We start from the raw sequence: 8168 nt of genomic DNA, 5'->3' as shown, positions 1-8168 counted from the left end.
ATGTGCGCGAAGGAAGATATTTTTTTCTTGTCTGATGATTAATAAAGTAGATTATTGAAAAGTAAGCTGTTTGTCTTATCGTAATGGTTTTGTTAACGCCACATCGAATAAAGAATGTGTTGTGTTTGTAGGCAGGTTGCAACTTGCAAACAGAAAAAAATAACAAGACCCCAATTAAAATTGAAATATGTCATTTATTAAATAAACAAATAACGACAGAAAGTTTACAATTATCTGTTGATTAACTGTACAGTCTGTACTTTACTCAATCAGAGAATATATCCAGTATCACAGAATTCACACAGTTCTAATGTTATTGGGATTATTTGACTGTATCGCCCATCCAAATGTCACTCACCTTGGCATTTCTGTCTTTCTTATTAATAATTCAGCTCATATCCACGAGAAAAGCTATGTGAGCGATGTCTTGGTACGGTATGCGTATCATTGCAGAACCCATCTTATAAGACACGTCAAAGGTCAAAGGTTCGTTACATGTGATCTCGTGAATCATAAAGTTTTCTTGTTTGTGCCTTGTTACAGCACCATGGATACCTTTCATCACTTCGATTACTTAAAAAAGGAATATTTAACAGTGTAGATGCTATATAATAATCTGAGGTATATATCACCTTGAAGATTTTTAAATATCGTACTGTCAACACGTATGTTAGTCTCAACATGTATTTAAATACAAATGTATTGGAAGTCAAAATCCTTATTTCTTCTATATGATTTAAACAAAGTTGTACACCTCCATACACTTTTACAAATTAGAAGAACATCTTCTTCGGAGTTAAAGCACAGTTAATCCAATGCCAGTATTGATGACATCACGTCACGTTGTATCTAATCTCTTTCCAAAATCAAAATTGTCTAATTGTCTGATCTAAGCGTCAGCGAAAGATGTGTATTTTAACAGAGCAAGGTTATTGACGCCAAGGTAAAAAAACCCCACTTAACCTGAGTAAGACTTAAACTGCTGAAGTCATCAATGTTGACGAAGTTTTAGTGCTGAAAAAGTAGAACGTAATTTTTTTCACCAACGTCAGGTTAACTATTGACACTTTAGGTTAAAGTTCATTAATTGCTGAAAATACATAACATAAAAAGTCAGAGGAAAATTAGGGCACCTTACTTAATCCCCACTATATGGCTCTCGCAAAGCTAATGGGAGGTAGCACTCAACAGCTGGTCGCTACTTACTTTGGAGTTCACAAGTCGGTAAGTTTTACGTCTCAAAGTCATGGGTAGAGAGATCAAGATCGGTTCAATAGGCTTGCCAACTTGTGTGATAGGAGATTAACGGCATCCGAAACGGCACAAAATATCATTGGTAATGGAAACCGTCGAATCCACCAAAAACTGTGAGAAATAGACAGTGAGGGATAAAAATTACGCACATGTCGCCAGTACGTCGGTCTACTACTAACACCTTAATGTCGAGAACGACATATGGGATGGTTGACGACACATGTACCCAGACTTTTGAGGTCCATGCTCTTCACGGTGGAATCTCGACGGCGTCGAGGAGAGCGTCTTGCAGACGTTTTTGAAGAAAACTTGTGGAATGAATGAGACAGAAGAGTTCGGAATCGAGAAAATATACCAAATAACCTCCCATAATTGGCCAAAGCTTACTGAGGAACGGAAATTATTCCTTTGCGAACAGTCAACTGTTCGAGGAGAACAAGATATTGGGGATCGATCTGACAACTGTCGGATGGTCAAATTTTCGAAGTTTACGATTGCATTTCTATTTAGGCATATTGCTCATCGATATCAATTTATTAAACTAAAGAAGAAGATGCCTTTCTTTATCCTCTTAGTAGATATAGGGTCGGCAGCTTGTCACGTACGTTTTTCATCATATTGCAGGTATCTAATAGCTCTGACTACAGCAAAACGACATCAGTTGATTATAATGCATTAATATATAAGACGTTTAAGTATATGTGAAGCAGGTTTTACTTGTTAATAATTCTGCTTGTACGTGGCTTCATGCCCTAGATATTTTATTTAGTATGGTTAAGATAACATTCTTTTTAAAGTGTACGTCTGAGAAAATGACCATATCATAACGATTCCTATATTGAATACGGTAAACACTAGTAAAATTCATAATGTTACGAACAACGGCGACCAGGTCTGAACAGGTTAATTATATGCGGATTTAAAAAAAACATTACTGACGATACAATGTATGAAGGATCAAATTTCAGCAAAACCATTTAATTACGACCGCATACAGTAAATGCTTAAGTAAACAGGAAATCGCCGATTAATGTAAATATCTGAATAGAAAGATATTTCATTTAATCAAGACAGGGATCACATAATTAACATTGATATCAAAATCAATTGTTACGATGTGCATGATAAATGTGTTACTATGTCTACAGAGGAAGATATTTGTCCTTTTTCCTTCATAAGAAAAAAACAGTCTTGCCCGATAATTAAGGAAACATTACCACATCTTTCCAAAGACGATATATTATCAATTTAAAATCAGTATTAAAACTGTTTAGAATTATATTTAGGGAAGCTGCTACGGACCCCACTCGTTTATATTGGATTCATCGACTTCACAAGGATCCATAAAAACAACCGTTATCAAAGCTTCTGACATCAATAATTTTTAGTACTATTACTAAATCAGGGTCATTGTAAAAATACGTTCTAATCAAATAGCGTTACATGGAGTTTGAAGATCATAAAAATAGCGTTTGATCAAACTGGAACACCCTCATCTAAAATCATTCCTTTTATAAGGGCACAAGTAAAAAAATAATAATAAAATAAAACACCAATGTGAACGGCAGTATCAATATACGATTGTGAACGATACTGGCGTGTTATGGAGGACGTAATCATAAAAAATGATCGAGTTCCTTGATAACAATATCTTCTTCAAGTTAGGTATTATTGTTGTGATTCTATATTTGTATGTGTACTGGGCATAGAGAACTAGGCAATGGTCAAAAAGAGATTACTGAAATCTTGAAAATATTGTATATAATTTTATTAGTTTGTACCTAAGTCCGGATAAAGCTAACCGGCAATCACTTTTTGTATTAGTAGAAGATAAATAAGATGCATGGCTGACGTACATGAACCCCTCTCACATTTGTTATTCATCACATGGTGGAAATTCCAATCGACATGCATCAAATGTGTAGAACTGTTGTTTATAGTAACATTTTTTGTATATTTGAACTTTATGCCAAGATATCGATCATTAATAATAGGCCTACGAACGATATTCCCGCCATCTTTAGACCACAGTCGTCACAGGGATCCTGTGATGGATTCGTCTTATTTAACTCCCCAGAGTCGCGGGCCACCTATTTGTACGCCCGCGTTGGTACCAGTGTTGCCCACTCAGACTCGTTATCAACCGTCGGTGAGCGTCAGTGATCTAACACTACCAAAATTTCATGGTTATTCGTATGAAAATGGTGAGGAATTTCTGATCGAGATTCATTCCTATACCATCTTTCTTGGAGTCGCCCGGGATCATGAACGGTACATAGCGGCATTCCTTCTTCACCTTCGCGGACCAGCTTCAGTTTGGTATGGCCAACTCTCGGAGGCCACCAAAACGTCGTGGACTTCAATCCAAGCTGATTTCAAAGAAATGGATATCCACCGGTCTCATTTAGACCCCAACTTGATAATGGAATCGGTCATGTTTGATTTATTGATATTGCAACCATCCCAGCCCCTTAAGGACTATAACAGTATCATTCTAGAGACGGGTCGCAAGTTAGGGAAGCCAGAACGCGATATTATGAACAAATTTATCAATGGCCTACCTTCAACACTAGCATTCTATGTGAGAGTAAGTAGGTGTAAGAATTTTGCAGATACCCTTACTGTGGTAAAAACTGGAGAAGCCCTTGGATTCCGCATACAGACTGGAGAAGCTCTTGGTTTCCGCACACAGACTGTACTTCCTGATTTGACTTGTGCATATAAACAAGATGTATCCGATGTCGGCTCCCTTAGGCAAGAGGTAAAACAGCTCTGTGCTGATGTGGGACAGCTAGTTGTAAATTCTGGTAAACAAACATCTCTTAGGGACTCAGCAGCGCGTCATTGTTATATTAGTGGTGGTAAAGGACATATCCAGCGTGCATGTACATGGACAGGTGAAGGTATTCCAGATCCCACCACTCAGTGTCCGCTTTGTTCGCAGTATGGATACAGTGCTTCAAACTGTATTTATGCTTTGGGTTCGAACCAGGGAAACCGACAATTCCCGAGGTCAGAGCAACCGCGCGTCCCCTCAAGAAATCGCAAGTAATCGAACATCGCCATCGCAGCACATCCCCCTACCCCATGGAGAGAGGCAATTTATTTAATTTAGAATCCAAATCAGTCACTGAACTTTCCGATGATCAGTCTTGTAGTACATGTACAGATTCAGATAATACTACTGGTTGTGAACATGTTGATTCAGAATTTTCAAAGTTTAATTGTAATAATCAAACAACATTTATGCACATGTCTGTAGATCTTAAAGGTATTAATGGTGCTGCTTTGCTTGATTCAGGTTCAGGAATATCAGTTATGAGCATTGACTTTTACAACTCTTTACCAGATATTTGTAAGCTCCCTATTCAACAATGTGACTTATCGGTATTGGTAGCAAATGCACAGCAATGTCAAGGTCATGGGAGGTGCCAAGTTCAGAGGTCACACACCTCATGGTAACCATACATTCAAAGTGTATATTTTTCAACGTACCTCACATCCATTCATTATGGGTACTGATTACATGTCTAACATTTTACTTCTGGAAACCACATGATGAGCAGTCCAATGAAAAGTAAGGTCAAGTTCAGATCTGTAAGTCTGTCAAGATTGAACCATATATGGTCATATATGGTAAATTACCTAAGAAGTCAGTCATGGGCACACAAAGTTTAATTCTTGTACATAAGAATATGTTGTCAAAGTGACTCCTACTGTCTAGATCAATCACAACCATACCTGCCAATTGTAAAATTCCAATTAAAGTTCTCAATCCAGGTAATAATATTATTTACTTACCAAAGGGTGTGGTTTTGACTGATTTTGCTGTTTTGGACCAATCTTTCAGTGTAATACCTGTTCCAATGTGTAACAATGTCAATAGCAACAACTTGCGAACTGCTAATACTTTATCTGAGGAACAATCTAGTCAACTTAAACAGTATTTATTCAGTCACAAAGATGTGTTTGTTACAAAGTATAATCCTAACCTAGGGTTTACCTCACTGGTGGAGCATGAAATTCACCTGAAACCTTATTCTATTCAAAAATATCAGAGGCTTTACCGTCTCCCCCCTGACATATTGAATTTGTCGTAGATGCTCTTTAGCTATCACGATGAATAAGTTTAGCTTGATCAAATGAAAAATATTGTATCATTTCTACTTCTCAGATGTCATAAACCACCTATTTGGTATTTGTTTTATGTGACCTCTAATGATCTCTATTTTAACTTTTAATTTCAGACTACTATGTAATTGTCATCATGTATTATATACATATTCTTTCTTTTATCGTTGTTACTAATGATATTTCACATTCTTACTCATCCCCATGTTCTCCAGGACCAGTTTTACAAAATTTCTATTGAAATTTTATTTGTGGGGCCCGGATGTTGTGATTCTATATTTGTATGTGTACTGGACATGGAGAGCAAGGCAATGGTCGAAGGGAGATTACTGAAATCCGGAAATTATCGTATATCATTTTATAAGTTAGTACCTAAGTCCGGATAAAGCTAACCGGCAACCACCTTTTGTATTAGTAGAAGACAAATAAAATGCATTGCTGACGTACATGAACCCCTCTCACATTTGTTATTCATCACATTATGATCTTCCTACTGTTAACTTTTATCTTTGGTAAGAAGCTGACTTGTTTTTGTTTATGAAAAGCTTGGCAAGTTCTTCCATTTCACTTTTAGATAATTTGATATTGTTTGTTCCGAAACAATTACAAAATGTACTGTTCATGTCCATTATTTTTCACATACTCATCAAAAACTATTCGTCGTTCGTCACTTACCTCTATCTTTCCCTGCAGCGTATCAAACAGGACAGCTAACGTCAAACAAAACTTTTCAATTAGCTTGATGTTTAAGATTTTTCCGTTTCTAGATAGAAACCTCTCTATTTCTCCAACTTATGGTGTTTCCCTGTTGCAGTTAATTAAATACCAAAACGGTTTATTCCAAATAGTACAATTGTCGCGCAATATGTCAGAAACTAATTGATACCAAAATTCACAACACAAGGTTTCGAGAGAAAGGTTTCTGAAGACTGTGCGGAAGCTTTATGGTCGACTTAATAATCTCATTCAAAAACATTCGTTTTCTTTTAGTGCATTTGTAGTGCTGGACGTGTTTGGTGCTCATTACAGTGTTTTGCCGTTTGTGTTGACCTTGTTATCATTTTGGGAATTTGACGTTATTTAATTAAGATCACCAAAAGTTATTTAGCTGGTGGCATTGTTGAGGCATATCCTTAAAAAGGCTGGTGGGTGGTGAAAACATACGGGAGGCATGTCGCATGCCACCCAGAGCGACTTGATTAAATTTCCTAGCGCACCAGTGATCGGCATTTGATGTTGTATTGATCAAAATTCTTTCTACTGAGATATTATAAACAGTGCTTAGAAGCCGACATGCTGAATGCCTCAATACTATAAGACCTTTCGTCAGACAGCATTTAAGATTATATCATAGACGTTCACAGCCGTATCTATCTTTATTGTCGCAATCTACGAACTATTTGTGCATGAAAAATAGTATATAATAAACCAGTTTTTAAAACTCAGTTATTTACATCAGAAACTAGGAATTAATTGCGTAATGAAAAAAAAAGATTATATCTAAATATGCTGCACATCTTGCATGTAGTCGTTACATGATAAATCCAATATTTGTATTAAATCATCTAATAAAGGACTATTATGCAGTAGTGAAACTTTCCCCAATCTGCAGATCGTATCACGCCGGATGACATATGTTGATAGATATTTCAATTCCAACATATGTTTAATGATTTACCAGTCATGTGAGTCACCAATACGGAAACATTATAATTTTTTCCGTGACTAATCTTTTACTACATCTCGGCAATAAATAAACATTTAAACGTGCTTACCAAGAAATTTAATAAAAAATGATATTTTCAAAAACTATTTATTCAAGACAACTTTTTTGCGAAACTATTCCTTAAAAACTAAACATCCTGTTAACATGGTAGAAAACGATGTTAAGCGATCTATTTAGAATGGCATGATATTGTTGTCAAGCATAACGTCAAACTATCTGAGGTCAAAGATGTCGCAAATATTTCCTTTTATTATAAGGAATTGTTATCGATGTTTATAACAATCTGTTTTAACCTTCACTTTATTTTATGTATGGACGTTTTTCCTGTTTGTTTTACTAGAGATGTAACGGTTAACAATAAGATGATAGAATATCACATATTTGACTCGTATATAGATATTTTTCGCTCGTTCTTCAAAAATAAAGAAATCTTGTAACGCTCCTGATATCTATGATATTAAACTGGTCACCATTGAATATCTATTCCTTAGATATTCCGTGTGTTATCTAGTTGTTAATTCCGTTTATAGGTAACTAGATAATATACATGTTTTTATCATTGCCAGTCAGAAATAGATGGTGGTGTCAAAATATGGACAATGACTTAACATCATGAGTAAAAATGGTCGCCTCCGTTTGCTTTTGTCTTACTTTAATATTAAATCTTTCAAAATACAATGTTCTGCTTGATGTGATAAAAACATCTTGTAATTTGTTTTCCTTCATGTATTATCACATAAAAGTCACCTTGAAGTTATATTTTTTGCTCGCTAAGGCTTGTAAAAAGAAAAAAACAATAAGACTTACATAAAATCTCATATGAAATGATAACTAATCTAAAATTGATTTAGCACATTCTAGAAATAGAACACTTCTCAAGAGTAAAAACATATGCTTGCTGTAAGAAAAGCTATATGACTTGTAATGGGTTTCTTCAATATTAGCCTTTGTGTTTCATAAGTAATATATGGAACCGCACTTATTGTTTACAAGATCATTACACCACCAACATTGATTTTTGTAAACCAGCTGTTACTAGTATGGATAATTGATTATG

Source organism: Ylistrum balloti, unplaced genomic scaffold (assembly GCF_031769215.1).
Source record: "Ylistrum balloti isolate Yb309-2 unplaced genomic scaffold, AGI_CSIRO_Ybal_v1 Utg370744, whole genome shotgun sequence".
Lineage (NCBI taxonomy): Eukaryota > Metazoa > Mollusca > Bivalvia > Pectinida > Pectinidae > Ylistrum > Ylistrum balloti.
The sequence above is the reverse complement of the archived record's forward strand: the minus strand, read 5'-3'. Positions refer to the sequence as shown.